This window comes from Triticum urartu, chromosome 2A, assembly GCF_056163025.1.
Source record: "Triticum urartu cultivar PI428250 chromosome 2A, HENAU_Tu73, whole genome shotgun sequence".
In the NCBI taxonomy this organism is placed as follows: Eukaryota; Viridiplantae; Streptophyta; class Magnoliopsida; order Poales; family Poaceae; genus Triticum; species Triticum urartu.
In genome coordinates this window covers 29,341,784-29,364,255 of record NC_141874.1, presented here as the reverse complement: position 1 = coordinate 29,364,255, position 22,472 = coordinate 29,341,784, and the positions used below count along the sequence as shown (strand labels likewise).

The 22,472-nt window shown below is 41.5% G+C and overlaps 3 pseudogenes; 1 reads left to right on the top strand and 2 right to left on the bottom strand.

Moving 5' to 3' along the window:
• Positions 1-225: 225 nt before the first annotated feature.
• On the bottom strand, positions 226-867 carry LOC147983159 (uncharacterized; annotated as a pseudogene).
• A 6,938-nt stretch (positions 868-7,805) lies between these two features.
• Positions 7,806-8,371, top strand: LOC147983158 (uncharacterized; annotated as a pseudogene).
• An 8,934-nt stretch (positions 8,372-17,305) lies between these two features.
• LOC147983157 (uncharacterized) lies at positions 17,306-17,947 on the bottom strand (annotated as a pseudogene).
• Positions 17,948-22,472: the final 4,525 nt, after the last annotated feature.

Below are 22,472 nucleotides of genomic sequence, written 5' to 3'. Positions count from 1 at the left end.
CGCGCAACACGCCGCGCGCTAAAAACTCATTTGCCACACGCCCTTCGCCTGATTTGACGCGGCCGGCAACGCTGGCTCCAGCAGCCGCGTTAAAACTGAGCGCGCGTGCGTAGCTCCAGCGGCCGCGCTAAAATGCAGCGTGCGCTAAATATTGCGTACATTCTTTTAATAAAATGATAAATAAAATTCATAGATGAAAATGATACTTAGATATTTTACATACTTTCATAGCATAGATAGATAAAAAACTATGGTGCAACGATTTTTTAAAAATTCCCGGTCATCGTTATCATCATCATCATCATTGCCATCCTTGTTGGTCTGCCCCGAGGTATCGAGCCAAATGTCTTCCCAACAGTCATCATTAGACGAAAAGATCGACTGCCCACCATTTTCAACGATTTTGCACTGCGATAACGCCAGGGCCTTCCGCCGACGCATGTCCAACCGCTCCGCGCGACGCCTTGCTGTCTCCTCGCGGCGCTTTGCCCAAAAGGCTTCCTCGTTGGCGACGTCCTTTGGGTGGCGCCGACGCCACTCCACCATGGCCCGCTCGTCCTCCTCGGCGACAAGGAGGCGGCGCTACCGCCGAGCGTGCTTCGCACGGTCCTGGTCCATGATAAGACGAGGCGGAGGGGCGATGTCGTGTGCCTGCTGGCGCGTTTGGACATCCTGGAAGTTCATCTGCTGACGCGGCTTGTCCAGGCGCCACGCCGTCGCGTCGTAGGCGCGTGCAACCTCGTGCGAGGTCCGGAACGTACCGAGGCCGAGTCGGACGTCGCCGGACCGAATCTCGACGGAGTACCGGCCGTTGGGGCGCTGGCGGACGCCGTGGTAGCCCGATGCTCCTCGGCGGCGCGGCGGCATGGTGGCTCGTCGGTGGCGGGGCGCTGGAGCGGCAAGGAGAGGAAGCGATGGACGCGCTGGAAAGGCGAAGAAGCTATGAGATGCGTGTGGCAGTGTGGATAGGCGCGTGGTGAGCGTCGCAATTTTTAGGCACGCCGGAAGCGACGGGTCAAAAGTAGCGCGCGAGCTGCCGCCCTTTCCCGCGCGCGCTGGAGCACGCGAAACCGTCCAGCGCGCGCTAAAAACTAAGTTTACCGTACGCGCCTCTTTTGGCGCGGCTGTTGAAGATACTCTGAGCCTGATGGGCTGATTTAAAATTAGCACATGTGGGGTGGTGCGATGTTAATTCTGGGCCCCTCTGTCGCTGCAGGCTAGCCTAACCTCAGAAGCTGGCCGGTGCTCCGCTGAGGTGATTTCTTCTGAACCCATGGACAGCAGCAGCGCCGAAGGCCAGTTCCGATCGGTGGAAGCCAATGTTGCCTCGCACAGCAATGGTGAGAGGAAGGTCGTTGGTGACTCAAACGACATGGCTCCTCAAATACGACTGCTGCAGCTGTAGGAGAGGATGGAGATGCAGAGGGTGTGGTCGTCAACAACTCAAAAGGCTCTTGCTGGACTCTCTGACGGTAAGGAACAGTCACCCTGGCATGGCACATGTTGATGGAGCCAACTCCCGTGCCGCGTACATGAAACTGGAGTGATGCATGGTTGACGGCGACGTGGAGCTGTGCTGCACTCCGGTGTTTGCTGGTGTACTGAGCCCGCGCAGAATATCAAAAGAGATAATATCAACTGCAGTCATATAACTTACGTTCAATGTTCAGTTTGATGCTAAAATTTTAAAAATACGAATTTATGGTCATCTAACTTGCGTCCTTACGCAAATACGGTCACTTTGCTTGTATTCAGACGTATCCTGCGCTGATGTGGCATGTCAGCGTGGCTATGCCCATTGTCAATGATTGGGAACAGCTTGAACGAGGCGCGCATATTTTTATTTTACAGAAACACCCCTTGTTCTGTATTTAATTAAGCAGTAGCCCTTCAATAACACATGTGGGTACAACTTAATCGCAAAGAATATTTGAGGAGAATTGAACTCTAGACATCGTATACGCACACGCACTAGCTACATATTCGTGACTATAAAGAGATGTGCCTTCTTTAATATGGACACAGATTCTTTTTATATTCCATTTTTCCCCACGTTCAGCCAGAAAACCGGTTCCAAAAAATCTCACCTTTTTATCCAAAAAATTCAAATGAAATTCAAATTTGAAAAATCGCAAGTTCAATTCATTGTCGTTCTGATACTGTATGCATATGAGAGATATATATTTGACATGGTTTCTGTCATTTAAATTAAAAAATTCAGGCAATAACATAGTTTTCTGGGGACCACAAAAATTTCTAGTAACCGATCTGTTATCAGAAATTTGGTCCAGGAGAAAAAGCCCGAATACGAGTAGTTCCATTGCCAAATATAAAATTTATTGTTTATCTTTTAGACAATTATAGGTATTTGGTGTAGTGGTTAGCTCCTGCGGTTTCACACTTGAGGTCGGCGAATGGAATCCATCGGGCCCCTTTTTTCCCTGCGGAATTATCCATGCGCCCAAGTTACAAATTTTTGGTTGACCCACTGACAGATGGGCCCTGTGTAGATTAGTCTAGTTACCTGGTTAGCCTAACATGTTGTTAGTATCACACCGACTAGTGGCCCCACCCCTAAATTATCAATTAGACATGTGCGTCTATTTATCTGATTAACCTGGACAAACTTGACATGTTTTTTTAGAATAACTTGACGTGCTTTTGTGTGTAATCAAATAGATTTTAGTTGTGCATGTACAACATCGGGCAGCACTGGTGGGATGGATGTAATTGTTTAATTAACAGGTTGTTGGTTCGATGCCGTAAAAAAAACAGGTTGTTGGTTCGAACCCAATCTACCTCATCCTTTTTTCATTATATTTGACGTCTTTTGCGTCATTAAATAAATTACGTAGGGACTTTTCTGAAAAGAAAAACGGTGTGCTAGAGTCACCCAACCCCTTGTGCACTCCTAGCCACTGACAGGTGGGCCTCCGTCAGGCTGGCGCGTCACATGGGCAGGCTATACGGCTAGATACGAGCGAAGTGACCGTATTTGCATGATAACGCAAGTTGGATAACCATAAATCCGTATTTTTCTTCTACGAATACAGTTAATATACGGGAATGTCATGCACGGTTCGCACCGATCGTAACGAGCACTGACGGGGCTGATTCCAGCCTGCAGGTAGCTCGGCCACCAAAGGCCATTTTGGCAATGAAAATTGCTTTATGGTTTAGTACTATAAATTGTGTTTTTATCTTGTCAAACAGCGTAGTCATCTTTGATGCGTCATCCCTGACAGCTAAATTCGCACACGCCTACGGAAGCAGTGTCCCTGCGGGCTCCATTGTCATGGCCGAATTGATACTTCGGGAGAATATCTGATACTCCCACCCTTAGGGTGCTCCCAGTGCTCCAAACTCGGTAGCACATTTTTAAATGTTCAAAAATTTCTAAAAACAATCTAGCACATTGACACAACATCAACTTATGTTGTAAAAAAATTCAAATCAAAATTCAAAACATTGCTCGAGATAGAAAAATAACAATATTGGCATAAATGTGATAATGGGTCAAATCTAAAGCCTAACTTATGTTGTGTACTATCTACTGTCGAATTTGTCATTTATGTTTCTCAAGCTATGTTTCAGATTTTGATTTCAAATTTTGTGACAACATACAATGATGTTGTGTCTGTGTGCTGGATTTTTTTTCTGAATTTTTTGAACATTTACAAATGTCCTACCAGTTTGGAGCCCGGGGAGCACCCTAGGAGTTGGGAGTACCGGATATTCTCCTGTGGTACTTCGTGATGGATGTGCACCCCTGGGCAGTGATCCTCGTTTTCGTGTACCCTCGACCTTTATCCTCCATTCCACACAAGTGTTTTAAAAAAACGCTTTAGCTATACATCACGCGACTGAAAAGACGACAATTAGGGTCAGTCAAATTCTTTTTCCTAAACTATGCACACACACCTACACTACCACGTGCATGCATGCAACTTGCAGCCAGTGCGTGCAGGACAGGTGACGCGGCCGCCGAGATCGTTATGGGGCTTGCTAGTGCAGAGTAATTGAGATCAAGCGAGCAAAGCTCATCTTCATATAAATTAAAAAAATTAATTTTGCGAATTTTCTCCATCATGTGAATGTACGAGTCCGAGCGTGTTTCGTTGTCTCTTCTCCCTGCCTTCTTTATTATGTCCTGTAAATGTCTCTAGTTCATTCTTTCTAAGAAAACTTTAATATTTTGATTTTATTTTAATTTTTGTTTCATTTTGTTTCTACCAATGTCACTAATTCATTCTATCTTCGAAAACTTCATTATTTTGATTTTGTTTCATTTTATTTCTTTTTTAAAGGTAATACCATTGTCACTAATTCATTCTTCCTTAGAAAAATATCATTAATTTTATTTTTGTTTAGTTTTTGTTTCATTTTGTTTCTTCTTTAAAGTCAATACCAATGTCACTAATTTATTCCTTTTTAGGAAACTTTTGTTCTATGAAACCACTTTTATATGCTTATTATTGCATATTCTAAAAAATGCATTTTTTGTAAATTGTGTGCAATTTATTATTATTATTGTTATTATTATTATTTTCTTTTTTAAGGGTAATACCAATGATACTAATTTGTTTCATTTTAGAAAACATGTTTTTGCGAAAACTTCACTTTTGCATGTCTAATCTTGCATATTATAATAAATGCAATTACTGTGTAAATTGTGTGCAAATTTTACCATTATTTCTTTTTGTTTTTATCCCCTTTCCTCTCAAAGGGTAATACCAATGTCACTAATTCACTATTTCTTAGATTAATTCATTGTTTTGATTATGTTTGAGTTTTATTTATTCTCTTCCTTATTTACGTGTAATACCAATGCCACTAATTCATTACTTCTTTGGAACTTTATTTTTGTGAAATATTCGTTATTATATGTTTATTCTAGCATATTATAAAAAAGTAAATTTTGATGCATATTTTGGAATTTTTTTGTCATTATTTCTTTTTAAAAATAATTTTCTTTATCCTTTAAGAGTAATACCAATGGCACTAATTTATTTCATTTAGAGAACTTTTTTACGGAAATTCCAATATTACATGCTTATTCTTGCATAAATTTTTAGAACATAATTTATGTGTACAATGTGTGCAAATTTTGTTATTATTAGTTTAGCTTTTTATTTTATTTTTTAAAGGGTAATACCAGTGCCACTAATTCATTCTTCCCTAGAAAACTTTTTTACTTTTTATTATTGTGTTTTAGTGTTTGTTTCTTTTTAAGGGTAATACCAATGCCACTATTTGCTTCCTTCTTATGGAACTTATTGTTTGCAAAAAAATCACTATTATATGTTTATTCTTGCATATTATACAAAACCGCGAGTTTTGCACATTTTATCTTGATTTGTATTTTTTTTATTTTCTTTCTACTTCAACGTAATACAAGTGCCACAAGTTCAGTATTTCTTAGATAACTTCATTATTTTGATTTTGTTTCTTTTTTCCTTTTTAGTTTAATACCAATGCCACTATTCCTTCCTACTTAGGGAACTTATTTTTCCCAAAAAGTCCAGTAGTATATGCTTATTCTTGCATATTATACACAATTGTAGATTGTGATAATTTTAACATTATTTGTATTTAATTTTTTATTTTCTTCCTACTTAAAGGATAATACCAATGTCACTAATTCATTCTTTCTTAGAAAAATTCATTATTTTGCTTTTTTCAGTTTTTATTTCTTTTGTTTATTTTAAGGCTAATACAAATGCTACTAATTCATTCTTAAAAATTTCCTTTTTGCAAAATTCCTCTATTATAAGATTATTTTGGCATGATATTAGGAAGTGCAATTTTTTTCTTAATTGTGGGCAAATTTTATCGTTATTTATTTTGTTTTTCATTTTCTTTGTTCTTAAAGGTAATACCAATGCGACTAATTAATTCCTTAGAATATTTTTTTACGAAAAGACTACTACATTATTTGCTTACTCGTTTTTTAATACTTTTCCACTTTCTTTCCTCTCTTTTTTGTGGAAAAACTTCCAATCTATTCATCTTCAATGGTAATACCAATGCCAAGTTGTAGTTGTGTAACATTTTCCCTTTTAAAATTTGTGTTTGTTTTAATTAGGGTTAATCTACTCCCATGATTAGCTGGCCGAAACTATACGTACGTGGCGACTCATCTGCAAATCACATGCACCATAAGTATATTCAGCAATTAAATATAGGTTCAATGCAAAAAAAAGAACAATTTTATATAGGCAGATGTACATGTATCCTCGTCTAAACAATAAAAAGAAAAAAAACGAGCTCACGATTAGTAAAGTGGACATGTTAGTTATTTTTATCTTGCTCTTAGACCAAGCATGCGGACGTTTCATGCTACAACCGGCCAGTGGCGAAGCCACACTTTGGCTGTGTGGTCAATTGACTGCACAGTATTTTGAGCAAACCTCTCTCGATACAAGCATTTTCCCTGCATAAATTAAGAAAATAGTTAAATATTTAGAAATACTTTGTGCTTGCATCATAGTTTTTTTTTTGAACTGGACATCATAGGTTATAGTGCTGGCACCGCCAGTTTGAAACGGGCACACAAACTGTGGGAGCAAAGTAGCTGAAAATTGGCCATGCATACTGCTCAAGTCAGGCCCTCGGATTGCTGATTAGGAAGGCAATATGACAAAATCGACTGATAGATTATTTAGGTCGGCCTAAATAATGACTGACCTAGCTACCCCTAAAAAATGATTATTTAGGTCAGCCATTTTTCGTTGTAGATGAATGTTCTGTCCATTGATCTAAAGGTAGATCAAAGAGTGACTTACCCAAATTATAAATTGAGTCACCTGACATCCAGCCGACCCCTTAAGAAAATATGTCAACACAAGTTCGAATCACCTAGCCAACATCACATACTAACTAGTGCAATCTACCTAGCTGATTGTATCTTAACAACACATGATTAGATGGTAGGGCGGAAGGCGAGCTCTGATGCGGCGGCTTGACCACCATGGCTTCCTCACGACGGTGCAGCCCAAGGTCACCTAAACCCTCCGAGATCGATGCACGAGAGAAGGGACGGATTTGCAAGGCAAGAAGGAAGGGGGGAAGATAACAGAGGGGGGGAGTGACTGCGGGGGTGGGATTTTTTTCTTCGAAAAGGAGGTTATCCCCCGGCCTCTGCATCAGAAAGATGCATGCGGCCATCTTATTAATAAAAGCAAATAGTCTGACAAAGTCAACCGGTCTCACAATATAAAAGATCACTCATCAAGAGCTAACTGAAAGAGATCGGAATAGCCACAAACGGCATAGAAAAAGAGATAGGAAACTAGCGGGGGTGGGATTTGAGGGACGGAAAGATAGGGTTCAATTGTGAAAATGGGTTGTGGCCCAATACTAGCCTGCAAGCTGTTTCATTTCATTTCTTTTCTTTTTGAGCCGCCCGAGTTAATTTTTGTAGGCGATTTCCTTTTAATAACCGTCTCGGTGAAAAAGAAAACCATGTGGTAGGGTTATTACAGGCGGTTCCGTTCATTTGGGACACAAATGCCCATTTTAACTAGTGTTGCTAGTATAAATCGGGTCTTTTGTTTTGTCTAGATTCTCAAGAAATTATATGTTCAGTAGGCTCTTGGGCGTCAGAAATATTTACTAATATTGCGATGATTAATACACATGGTTAATATGTGGTGAATTTCTTACTCACCATTCTTAATTACATTTGTCAAAAATTTATTACATTCGGTTTTTGTTCAATGTGATGTAACTAGTAAAAGAGTTTGATGCATGAGCAACGAATGGAAACGTTTGAAAGGATAAACACAAATTTACAGCGCCACCAATCTAATTACTCCTACGTACGTCTTACAGTATATATAGGTCGAGTCTGAGAGAGAAACAAATCAGACGACGACGACCATGGCTGCTCTCCAAGCTCTCTCCTCCGCCCTCGTCCTCCTGCTCCTCGCGCAGCACGCGCGCACGGCGAGGGCGAGCACGCTGGAGGACACGTGCACGCTCGTCGCCACCGGCTCCTGGGAGGCCGCGCACGACTACGACTTGTGCGTGAAGACGCTGGGGGCGGACCCGGCGAGTGCGACGGCCGACGAGCTCGGCCTCGTCGTCATCGCGGTGAGGATCGCCGGGGCGACCGCCAAGGCCACCGGCGACCGCATCGCCCGGCTGCAGGCCGCCGAGACGTCGCCCCGGCGGCGGCTGGTTCTGGAACAGTGCGCCAAGGACTACGCCTTGACCGTGCGCCGGCTGGGGCGCGCCGCCAGGGAGTTGGCCGCAGGCGGGGACGAGGACATGCTGACGGAGGCGGCCACCCTGCTGGAGCAGGTTGGTGGCACGCCGGTGCGCTGCGACAAGGCGTTCCTCTTCCGGGCCGGCGAGAGGACGCCGCTGACCGACGCAGACCACGAGCTCAACGGCGTGAGCTGGCTGGCGTTGAAAATCTTGCGGCATTGCTTAAACAACGGGGCAAAATGAGCGAGTAGCACGAGGCCTTCTTCTACCTCCGGAAGAAAAATGATCATCTTTCCGGACAGCAAAACTTGTGATGTGCAACAATATAATGAGTAATAATATAACTTGACAATTTCCAATGGAGATTGTAGAACGCTGTGGTCTTATCAGTATTTATTTATTTCAAAAATGACGCTGAAGATTTTCTCTGATTCACAAAAGTTCATTCAGATCAGGCGAGGAAGGTTACCGTTCGATTTTCACTGACAATTAGCTTTTTGATTGATTAATGGGTAGTGGAATGGGATTAGGGATGGCAATTTACCAACAACTCAAAAATGCTAAAAGTAACAAAAATATGAGTTGCACTTGGGTACGTGGTTGAAAAGAATCATTGAAATGCTTAATTATGCCTCCCAAAGAGGCCTACCCGCATTTTCATTGAAGGGAAAATGTTCCAGAATCTGGGGGTTTCATTTTTTTTTGAATGTTGGCAGGAGAACTGCCAAATTCATTGATGAGAAGAAGGTGTTACAAGAGTCCTCAGAGGAGGAAAGCACCGCAAAGGCAGCGCAAAAAGAAAAGAAAGAAAATGACCCGTCGGCAGCACCACAACCAAAGCTCTACCATCAAACGCGAACACCATCAGAACCCCTCAGCGGGATCACCAAGGTGACGCCTCCAAGGAGGAAAACGAAGTTGAGGACTCCACCGTCACCCGATCTGGCACTGCCCGATCTTAGGTTTTCACCAGGAGATCTCACACTATTGGGAAGGAAGGGAACGGCTCCACAACGATACCTCCAAGGAGGAAGACGACATCCGTGGACGCCGTTACCGCCGGCAACGACAGGGTCGATGCATGATTTTCGCCCGGAGCCGAGTCTTCCACCAACAATCCAAGGATCTGAGGCCACCAGCGCCACAGTGCAACATGAGCCCAAAGCAAACACTACTAGAGATGAATTGGTCAAGCCGCATGCAGGAACTCGGCGAGCACACGCCAACCCGACCGGTGCGGACCGCCGCTCGCAGGCCCTGGGCGATCCAATCCAGATCTGGCCATCCTCTACCTCCGCGCGCAGACCTAGGCGATCCTCCGCACCGTAGCGCACAGGAAAGGGGGTTTCATCACCTGCTACTGTAACTGTTGTGTGTAAACATGAGAGGTGCGCCTCTCATTACATCTCACTAGTTGAGTGCCCGTGCATTGCCACGGGTTAAAAAATGCTTTAACAAGAGAAAATAATGTTAACCCGCCCCTATTTACTAATAAATAAAAATCAGGTGTAAATGTTAACAAAACGCCTCCCTAACTCCGATCCCCTCTATTCTCAGGATTGATGATATTCTTGAATCATTTAAAAGCAACTCCAACATGGTGACCCAAACGTGCAGCTCACTATGCATTTCTGAATGTCGGGAAAAATAATCAGTAGTTTATTATTTGAGATTATCAAGACATTTATTAAGAGTTTTGCAGTTGTAAATGTTGGGCATTATTACCACCTAGTCTATAGCATATCTTCCACCTAAATTGTTGTCCTCAAGAAATTATTATGAACAAATCATAAAAGAATATATCTGCAAACAAAGAGTAATGCAAGTACCATCACAATGGAACAATTAAGGATATGAACGAATACCTTGTGTTAACTATTCAAAAATTGCAAAGGATTATATGCAATTCATAAATAGTAGTCACCAAGAGTTGTTATTCTGAAAATTAAGTGAACTGCATTTTATTTCTCTATAGGAAAGACATTTGAACTTATACAGACTAAAATGCCGCCGAAGACTGCCATCACCTCACAAGCTATATGGATTTGAATCATCCACGAGGTCAAAGAAATTGCCATAAAAAATACAAAAATACACAGAACTACCTACTTGATAACAACACAAAAATAATATTGGAACACTTTAACACAAAGCCACACAGATCATGAGTGCATTCACATCAGTAAATAAAATTACTTAAAGCATGATGATAGTTACAGCATGAACAAGAAATGTTGTCGTATCAATTAGGTGCAGAGTCGTTAGATCAGAAGAACACGACCAAGAACCATGTGTGCAACACTTAAAATCAATATAGTACATGTATATGAAATCCAATCCATATTACAATACATCATAGCATGTATATACAAGCAAGGAAGTGAAAGAGAAGTCAATACTTGTCAGGAACAGATAAGACAACGAACGGTAAGGGCAGAGCTACAGAGGTTATGAGGGTATATGCGACAAGGTGCATGAGAGGAATACCATGATATTTACTTTAACTTGCAGATCTCCCATCCACTTTAGTGTACAACAGCCAAAGCACTAAGAACGAGAAAACATTCATTCCCTGCGTCTCCTATCTGGTCACTGCCACCGTTGTTCACCTTGCTCCAGTAAATCTCTCCTCCCATGGCTCACATTTTCTTCAGCTCGTCCTCAGTCTATGTAGTACCAGATCAATGGCTTCCCAAAGAGTATACAACAAAACCATCAGTTAACTACTTTACATCGGTAAAGAAGTATAACCAGTGGAAACTCAATGTATTGGTGGCGTATCTTCATGAGGTAGGCAGAGGAGAGGCCTAACATGGCGAAGAACCTTGCCATTGACACCTTTGACATGACCATCTCCGTCTAAAAGGGGAAACATCGACATGGCAACCCGTCAAGTAGCATTAAGAAGCTAGCATTCTAGGCTCCGGCCTTGTGTCAAACATTTAAATTATGAACAATGACAATTTCATCTCACAGTCAATATCTGCAGTTTTTAGACGTGGAAAAGAAAGAAAAAGAGAGAGAATCAATTACATAACATCATGCAAACAGAGGTAAATAATCATTAGCAAAAAAAATCTGAACACTTACATAACTATGAAGCTTTCTTGAATGATTTCTCTCTAGCCTTTAAGAGGAAAAGCAGGATAACGAAAAGTCAGTACGAGCCTTGAAATCACACATCAATTTCTAACTAAAGGCATGAAAAGCTAAGCATTTAAATCTTCTTATATAGTTAACTCATTATTTATTATTAAGTAACATCAGGTTGTAAAGATGGTTCTAGGGTTATTCTTACAGTTCTGCATTATAGAAAATTATCTCGCAAATATGGAACTTCCCTTGTACAACAGTCAGTTTTAATGTTGGGTAGATATCCAAACCAAAAAAATTGAAGCCAAACACAAGGATTTACTCCAACTTCTTCCTGTAATCCAGAAGCAGTCGCTGAACAATGCAACATGAGCATCACACGAAGGACAAATAGTAAATTGTTAAGGAAAAAAGGGGCATCAAATTATAAAAAAATTCAACAATTAAAACATGGTAAAACCACACACAAAATTAGTTCTAATTATGTTCCACACAAAATATTAGTTCTAGTTATGTCCCACCAGCAAGAAAAGTGCATATAGAGGTAAGTCGTATCTGGGGATCAAGAACATATGGAAGCATTATCAGTTTATCACTAAACCCAAATATGCAATGATGTGTTTTTTCTTCCTGTCCTACTTCAACCTCAGTGACTCCATTGGAGTAAAGATCTGCCAAAAAAATGCGGCGGCTGATAATTTAACACCACCACAACTACCAAATCAAATCGAACTGAACCAAATCAAATAAGTCCAAGTTGTTCCAAAGCCAGGAATGTGCATGACGGTGGATGACCTCCTCAACGAGCAGACTTTGCTCGTCAGCCACCACCGTCTTCGAAGCTCCTCACCGGCAGAGTGCGTCACCTACATCTGGCGTCACCTTCCTTTGATGGGTGATGGCCATCGACATCCATACAACAGTCCGTACACAAGGTCAATTCTATCTTTCTTCTGCCCGTACAAGAATCTGCAAGCAAGTCAATTTTATTCAAAATCAGCAGCTCACTTCTATTCTTACAATAACAACAGTCACTTCACTCAGACAACAATAGCAACACAGATCAGAGAGAGATAGAGAGATGGGATAACAACCTTGCTGACACCGGCATTCGTCTTTCCCTTTGTCTAAGAAACATGCGGAGAGCTGCGGCAGGAGGGCTTCGACCAAAGACTCATATGAGCTAGCGATGAGCTCGCGTTGTTGTTGTCCGACGCAGCTTCCGCACCAGTGACATACTCGACGGAGATGAATCGGATGACCGAGATTGACTAACTGACCCCATGGAGAAGGACGGGGCCGCTGACGCCGGCGAGGGCCAGGATTGGCTTGAGGACCCCTCGACCTCGATGACGTGGCTAAGGCCATTGTCTTCACGTGGGTGGCCTGGGCTCCTGCACCCACCAGTAAGAAAAGTGCATATAGAGGTAAGTCGCATCTGGGGATCAAGAACATATGGAAGCATTATCAGTTTATCACTAAACCCAAATATGCAATGATGTGTTTTTTCTTCCTCTCCTACTTCAACCTCAGTGACTCCATTGGAGTAAAGATTTGCCAAAAAAATGCATCGTTACGGAGATCAAGCATCGGGCAGTTTCTTTCAATTCCCTCTCCATGCTTTTTTTTGCGGAAAAATTCCCTCCCCATGCTAGTAAACAGAGTATATGCGAAAGCTAGAATGAAAAGAAGGAAAACTGTAAGACTAACCGCAAAGTAAGGTTTTTGTAGATTTTTTAATTGTGCCATCTAAAACTCCAGTTGCACCGATGAGTAAAATAAATAATCGTGTAATAGCAATAAGTTGCTTGCCGTTGAAACCAGGACAATGGTGGATGAAGGGCACGGAACTGCATCATGCAGACATTATAAGTAATCTCACGAGGAAATGAAAGAACAAATTAAGATTATTTAGATTGCACATAACAGAGCACTAACTCTCATAATGAATTTACTTAATTCAGGGATTTCACCATTGTCCATGTGTATCTCCCTTATCTGAAACCCATACAATAATTCTTTTCTCGAGACCTCATCGGTCAAACAACACACATATTGGTAACTTCCAACAACCTTGCTCTGCACATATGATGGCTGCCCAGTGCCCACCAATACAACTATAGAAATATAAGTCACGCCAAAGCGTTTTCATAAGCTATTCTAGCAGCAGGATATCTAATACCATGGTATCAACTTATAATACTGGAATAATAAACATCCCTGAATCTATTATAATACCGAAATAAGCACAATAGCCATCAACTTGCTGTCAAATATATCCAACTTCACGCACTAATCAACCAGTGGCATCAAATCTGCAGGAGTACATTTGCAGAAACTGTCACTAATTTATGCGGAGGACGCTGAATGCACAATGCCAAAAAATTAGAGAGGAGGAGGCCGGCTACCTTGCAGAGAAACAACAATGATGTCTTTCCATGAGGCGGCGGCCACATCGCGGCCCAAACAGACAAGGGGGCTGGTTGTGGAAACGAGTGGTCATGGCTGAACTGAATGAGGGATGCAGAGGGGGCGGGGAAGGAGCAAACAGTAGTGGCGACGACCATATAGGGCTAGGCCATGCGAGGAATCTTGTCAGCACTTCTGTGGTGGGATGGGATGGCGGTGGAGCTTGTGGGTGGCGCTGCCGCTAAGACGTCATGAAGGTCCTTTGGGAGAGGGTCGTACTTGAAGGGGACAACCTTCTTGTGAAGTGTGTCATCGGGGAAGGAGAAGGAGTAGTATGTGGCGGGTGGCTACACCGTCGTGGATGGGAGCGGGCGGAGGAGGCATGAGAGGTTTGGCGGCGGACGGCGCCAGCACCGGAGTGGTAGATAGGAGCCGTGATTGGATGGATTGGGTGGGAGGGCTGGAGATAGAAACTGAGGGACTTTGTGTAAATGTGGGGTGCAGTGCGGGCGTCATTTTGCAAATTTTCCAAAACTTGGCTCACACGCGTTCGATGCAGACCGGGAGGCCGAAAACGACAGATGGCAGACACACTATCATCACCAACTGTGCTTTTTATAAGAGTAGAGATACATCATACTTTAGTAAATATGAAAAGTAAAAAAATTGGTAAAAGATAAGTGTTTAGGCATATACATTGCAAGGATTTTCACTGGGATTTAAAATATAATAAATGATTTAAAATTTATTGTATTATTTTTACTAATCATTATAATATGACTGATGTAAAATTCATTATGGATGTAGAGTAAATGGAGGGACAAATGAGACCCAAGAGCCTCAAAAGTGTGTGATAGGGACAAATATTAGGGAGAAGCGGGATGTTCGACCTAGATCAATATGTGAAGGATCTTCGGTCATAAGACTTTTGTCAGGAAAAAAGATGATTGATAAGGATATCGAAATTGCATCGGAGTCATCGGCTAGCTCTTCACGAAACCAGGATGCGACATGGTTAGTTGTTGCAGTCGAAGACAACAATGACAAATGCTTAACGAGGTCAGGAGAAATCATGCGGCATGGAGCCAGGGGTGGGCCCACCTCAATTCAAGGATATTCACTTGAATACCCATTATTTTCGTCCAAAAAATAGGTATATATAGTATAAATACTGGGTTTTATAAGGAAAAAACGATACTAATAGCCGAGAACGTGATAGTTAAGGATTTCAGCCCAAAACCAGACACACCCCATCGTATTTCCCCCTCACCACACTACGACATGGCCCAAATCACTGCAGCACACACCAGAAAAAAAAACCCATCGATTAATCATCACCTTAAGAAAAAAAACCATCGATCGATCACACGAACCGGCAGCGCCGCCCTTCCCCTGTTCTCCAGTTCTCTGCGCATCACATGCGACCCGTGCCATCAACCGACTGATCGACACGACGGCACCGCACGGCGGCCAGGGCCCAGAGCTGCCGTCGCCTGATCGGCGATGGATCGCAGGTGCGCGTGGCGGCGCAGACGCGCATGGAGAATCCAACCCAGATCTCTCGCCGCCTTTTTATTCTAAAGTTTCTGATCTCTGCAAACTACAATAGGTGGTGGGTTAGCAAGCGTGAAGAAATCAGGGGCAGTAATTGATTCAATTCAAAGCCACAACCCGAATTCAACTTTTGAAGGTAATAATCGCTAACTACACATACTAATCCTTTAACCCCGAATTCAACTATGCAAAGTGTTCTAACTGAATTTTTCTGTCACTATCGAACTGCATTCAGACAACAGGGCCTCGATTTTGTTCCTGTCTTGTTCAATGGGCTGCAGTACAGAAATATAAGACCAAGTAAATTAGTTTGACCATTGACCAATTGCATTTCTACTTAATTATAGTGAAACTAGAGACTAGTTTGCAGTCAATTATGAATTGTTTAGACACGAGAATTTGCAATTTGCCATTTGAATAGATAATGTTAGAACGTTTATAAATTGTTGAACAATTTTTTTACTTCTTAATGTTGAATAGTACCAACTTATGATCATTTTTATCAATATAATATATTATGTGATATCTTTTATATAGTTTATTATAACTAGTATAATATGTTATACGCGCCAAAAGGAAGGTTATATGCTTTCAAATTTTAAATACACAGTCCTCAATTCCTGGGCCCGCCCCTGCATGGAGCAATCATAATGAATTGGATTTTAAGATTTACTTTTTGCAAAAACACTTTATAATGATTATTTGGTTAAGGTGCTCCGACCTCATATATACAAATACCTTTTGTATATTCTATATCAGCAATTCATGCACCTCGATCGATACCCGTAAATAACTTGTCTCTTATTGTCATTTGTGGCTATTTTTGTTGTGTGAAATGCTGCCATAACTTTAGCACGGTCGATATATGTTGTTGTACCTGAGAAGGATACACATGGGTGTGCATTATGAAGTTTAGGGTGTTTATGTACAAACTACACATTTCGCTATGAGCGACCGGCTCAACCAAATAAGTCTTTTTCTTCCAAATATTTTTATGAATACGCTTTTTTGACATTGAAGTACGTTTTTTGGAATATTTGGCTCTACATTAATCATAATAAATATAATCATTTATACTAATTTTTAATACTTAATACATATATTTCTATCAAATAAAAAATATTGTAATATAGTATGGTAAATTTACACTTTGTTTTATAATAAATAATTCATTTTTAAAACATTACACCTAAAACATATTTAAAGTGAACACATTACACCTTCTTAGATTAATTTCTAACTATTGCATGAATGTCGTGTATATCACTTTGTGTGTGTTTTTAAATATCTTATTAGAGATCTCGAAAGTATATGATAGATGAAATATTTTGATAGCTGTCTTTGATTATACACACTCAAATAAACAAATCTAGAATACACAAGATGTTCGCAAGGAACTTGTCACTTAATCATTTGCACATCACTTTATGATTTTCTGGTCAAATATGTCTTACATATTACAGTGGATTTGATAATCCGCTGATTTTTTAGTGTTTACTATGAATTTTGTACTGAAATAGCATTGCTCTAACTAAGATAACACTTAGTACAAATTATAAAGCATTCAACTTAAAAATATTAGTAGCCTAACTAAAAGAGAGTGGCACTTTGGTGGCCGAGCTACCTGCAGGCCGCTACCTCGGGCCGTGCAGTATAGCGCCGTGATGTGTGCTTGTTTTTTTTCTCGTGCATATACGTTAGTAGCTGTTAAGTTGAAATACATGCGTGCCATGCACTGGTGTGCTAGCTTTGTATGTGGACCGCGGGTTGCGTAGGGGATACACAAGCATGTCATGAGAGCATCTTCAACAGCCGCGCAACACGCCGCGCGCTAAAAACTCATTTGCCACACGCCCTTCGCCTGATTTGACGCGGCCAGCAACGCTGGCTCCAGCAGCCGCGTTAAAACTGAGCGCGCGTGCGTAGCTCCAGCGGCCGCGCTAAAATGCAGCGTGCGCTAAACATTGCGTACATTCTTTTAATAAAATGATAAATAAAATTCATAGATGAAAATGATACATAGATATTTTACATACTTTCATAGCATAGATAGATAAAAAACTATGGTGCAACGATTTTTTAAAAATTCCCAGTCATCGTTATCATCATCATCATCATTGCCATCCTTGTTGGTCTGCCCCGAGGTATCGAGCCAAATGTCTTCCCAACAGTCATCATTAGACGAAAAGATCGACTGCCCACCATTTTCAACGATTTTGCACTGCGATAACGCCAGGGCCTTCCGCCGACGCATGTCCAACCGCTCCGCGCGACGCCTTGCCGTCTCCTCGCGGCGCTTTGCCCAAAAGGCTTCCTCGTTGGCGACGTCCTTTGGGTGGCGCCGACGCCACTCCACCATGGCCCGCTCGTCCTCCTCGGCGACAAGGAGGCGGCGCTACCGCCGAGCGTGCTTCGCACGGTCCTGGTCCATGATAAGACGAGGCGGAGGGGCGACGTCGTGTGCCTGCTGGCGCGTTTGGACATCCTGGAAGTTCATCTGCTGACGCGGCTTGTCCAGGCGCCACGCCGTCGCGTCGTAGGCGCGTGCAACCTCGTGCGAGGTCCGGAACGTACCGAGGCCGAGTCGGACGTCGCCGGACCGAATCTCGACGGAGTACCGGCCGTTGGGGCGCTGGCGGACGCCGTGGTAGCCCGATGCTCCTCGGCGGCGCGGCGGCATGGTGGCTCGTCGGTGGCGGGGCGCTGGAGCGGCAAGGAGAGGAAGCGATGGACGCGCTGGAAAGGCGAAGAAGCTATGAGATGCGTGTGGCAGTGTGGATAGGCGCGTGGTGAGCGCCGCAATTTTTAGGCACGCCGGAAGCGACGGGTCAAAAGTAGCGCGCGAGCTGCCGCCCTTTCCCGCGCGCGCTGGAGCACGCGAAACCGTCCAGCGCGCGCTAAAAACTAAGTTTACCGTACGCGCCTCTTTTGGCGCGGCTGTTGAAGATACTCTGAGCCTGATGGGCTGATTTAAAATTAGCACATGTGGGGTGGTGCGATGTTAATTCTGGGCCCCTCTGTCGCTGCAGGCTAGCCTAACCTCAGAAGCTGGCCGGTGCTCCGCTGAGGTGATTTCTTCTGAACCCATGGACAGCAGCAGCGTCGAAGACCAGTTCCGATCGGTGGAAGCCAATGTTGCCTCGCACAGCAATGGTGAGAGGAAGGTCGTTGGTGACTCAAACGACATGGCTCCTCAAATACGACTGCTGCAGCTGTAGGAGAGGATGGAGATGCAGAGGGTGTGGTCGTCAACAACTCAAAAGGCTCTTGCTGGACTCTCTGACGGTAAGGAACAGTCACCCTGGCATGGCACATGTTGACGGAGCCAACTCCCGTGCCGCGTACATGAAACTGGAGTGATGCATGGTTGACGGCGACGTGGAGCTGTGCTGCACTCCGGTGTTTGCTGGTGTACTGAGCCCGCGCAGAATATCAGAAGAGATAATATCAACTGCAGTCATATAACTTACGTTCAATGTTCAGTTTGATGCTAAAATTTTAAAAATACGAATTTATGGTCATCTAACTTGCGTCCTTACGCAAATACGGTCACTTTGCTTGTATTCAGACGTATCCTGCGCTGATGTGGCATGTCAGCGTGGCTATGCCCATTGTCAATGATTGGGAACAGCTTGAACGAGGCGCGCATATTTTTATTTTACAGAAACACCCCTTGTTCTGTATTTAATTAAGCAGTAGCCCTTCAATAACACATGTGGGTACAACTTAATCGCAAAGAATATTTGAGGAGAATTGAACTCTAGACATCGTATACGCACACGCACTAGCTACATATTCGTGACTATAAAGAGATGTGCCTTCTTTAATATGGACGCAGATTCTTTTTATATTCCATTTTTCCCCACGTTCAGCCAGAAAACCGGTTCCAAAAAATCTCACCTTTTTATCCAAAAAATTCAAATGAAATTCAAATTTGAAAAATCGCAAGTTCAATTCATTGTCGTTCTGATACTGTATGCATATGAGAGATATATATTTGACATGGTTTCTGTCATTTAAATTAAAAAATTCAGGCAATAACATAGTTTTCTGGGGACCACAAAAATTTCTAGTAACCGATCTGTTATCAGAAATTTGGTCCAGGAGAAAAAGCCCGAATACGAGTAGTTCCATTGCCAAATATAAAATTTATTGTTTATCTTTTAGACAATTATAGGTATTTGGTGTAGTGGTTAGCTCCTGCGGTTTCACACTTGAGGTCGGCGAATGGAATCTATCGGGCCCCTTTTTTCCCTGCGGAATTATCCATGCGCCCAAGTTACAAATTTTTGGTTGACCCACTGACAGATGGGCCCTGTGTAGATTAGTCTAGTTACCTGGTTAGCCTAACCTGTTGTTAGTATCACACCGACTAGTGGCCCCACCCCTAAATTATCAATTAGACATGTGCGTCTATTTATCTGATTAACCTGGACAAACTTGACATGTTTTTTTAGAATAACTTGACGTGCTTTTGTGTGTAATCAAATAGATTTTAGTTGTGCATGTACAACATCGGGCAGCACTGGTGGGATGGATGTAATTGTTTAATTAACAGGTTGTTGGTTCGATGCCGTAAAAAAAACAGGTTGTTGGTTCGAACCCAATCTACCTCATCCTTTTTTCATTATATTTGACGTCTTTTGCGTCATTAAATAAATTACGTAGGGACTTTTCTGAAAAGAAAAACGGTGTGCTAGAGTCACCCAACCCCTTGTGCACTCCTAGCCACTGACAGGTGGGCCTCCGTCAGGCTGGCGCGTCACATGGGCAGGGTATACGGCTAGATACGAGCGAAGTGACCGTATTTGCATGATAACGCAAGTTGGATAACCATAAATCCGTATTTTTCTTCTACGAATACAGTTAATATACGGGAATGTCATGCACGGTTCGCACCGATCGTAACGAGCACTGACGGGGCTGATTCCAGCCTGCAGGTAGCTCGGCCACCAAAGGCCATTTTGGCAATGAAAATTGCTTTATGGTTTAGTACTATAAATTGTGTTTTTATCTTGTCAAACAGCGTAGTCATCTTTGATGCGTCATCCCTGACAGCTAAATTCGCACACGCCTACGGAAGCAGTGTCCCTGCGGGCTCCATTGTCATGGCCGAATTGATACTTCGGGAGAATATCTGATACTCCCACCCTTAGGGTGCTCCCAGTGCTCCAAACTCGGTAGCACATTTTTAAATGTTCAAAAATTTCTAAAAACAATCTAGCACATTGACACAACATCAACTTATGTTGTAAAAAAATTCAAATCAAAATTCAAAACATTGCTCGAGATAGAAAAATAACAATATTGGCATAAATGTGATAATGGGTCAAATCTAAAGCCTAACTTATGTTGTGTACTATCTACTGTCGAATTTGTCATTTATGTTTCTCAAGCTATGTTTCAGATTTTGATTTCAAATTTTGTGACAACATACAATGATGTTGTGTCTGTGTGCTGGATTTTTTTTCTGAATTTTTTGAACATTTACAAATGTCCTACCAGTTTGGAGCCCGGGGAGCACCCTAGGAGTTGGGAGTACCGGATATTCTCCTGTGGTACTTCGTGATGGATGTGCACCCCTGGGCAGTGATCCTCGTTTTCGTGTACCCTCGACCTTTATCCTCCATTCCACACAAGTGTTTTAAAAAAACGCTTTAGCTATACATCACGCGACTGAAAAGACGACAATTAGGGTCAGTCAAATTCTTTTTCCTAAACTATGCACACACACCTACACTACCACGTGCATGCATGCAACTTGCAGCCAGTGCGTGCAGGACAGGTGACGCGGCCGCCGAGATCGTTATGGGGCTTGCTAGTGCAGAGTAATTGAGATCAAGCGAGCAAAGCTCATCTTCATATAAATTAAAAAATTAATTTTGCGAATTTTCTCCATCATGTGAATGTACGAGTCCGAGCGTGTTTCGTTGTCTCTTCTCCCTGCCTTCTTTATTATGTCCTGTAAATGTCTCTAGTTCATTCTTTCTAAGAAAACTTTAATATTTTGATTTTATTTTAATTTTTGTTTCATTTTGTTTCTACCAATGTCACTAATTCATTCTATCTTCGAAAACTTCATTATTTTGATTTTGTTTCATTTTATTTCTTTTTTAAAGGTAATACCATTGTCACTAATTCATTCTTCCTTAGAAAAATATCATTAATTTTATTTTTGTTTAGTTTTTGTTTCATTTTGTTTCTTCTTTAAAGTCAATACCAATGTCACTAATTTATTCCTTTTTAGGAAACTTTTGTTCTATGAAACCACTTTTATATGCTTATTATTGCATATTCTAAAAAATGCATTTTTTGTAAATTGTGTGCAATTTATTATTATTATTGTTATTATTATTATTTTCTTTTTTAAGGGTAATACCAATGATACTAATTTGTTTCATTTTAGAAAACATGTTTTTGCGAAAACTTCACTTTTGCATGTCTAATCTTGCATATTATAATAAATGCAATTACTGTGTAAATTGTGTGCAAATTTTACCATTATTTCTTTTTGTTTTTATCCCCTTTCCTCTCAAAGGGTAATACCAATGTCACTAATTCACTATTTCTTAGATTAATTCATTGTTTTGATTATGTTTGAGTTTTATTTATTCTCTTCCTTATTTACGTGTAATACCAATGCCACTAATTCATTACTTCTTTGGAACTTTATTTTTGTGAAATATTCGTTATTATATGTTTATTCTAGCATATTATAAAAAAGTAAATTTTGATGCATATTTTGGAATTTTTTTGTCATTATTTCTTTTTAAAAATAATTTTCTTTATCCTTTAAGAGTAATACCAATGGCACTAATTTATTTCATTTAGAGAACTTTTTTACGGAAATTCCAATATTACATGCTTATTCTTGCATAAATTTTTAGAACATAATTTATGTGTACAATGTGTGCAAATTTTGTTATTATTAGTTTAGCTTTTTATTTTATTTTTTAAAGGGTAATACCAGTGCCACTAATTCATTCTTCCCTAGAAAACTTTTTTACTTTTTATTATTGTGTTTTAGTGTTTGTTTCTTTTTAAGGGTAATACCAATGCCACTATTTGCTTCCTTCTTATGGAACTTATTGTTTGCAAAAAAATCACTATTATATGTTTATTCTTGCATATTATACAAAACCGCGAGTTTTGCACATTTTATCTTGATTTGTATTTTTTTTATTTTCTTTCTACTTCAACGTAAT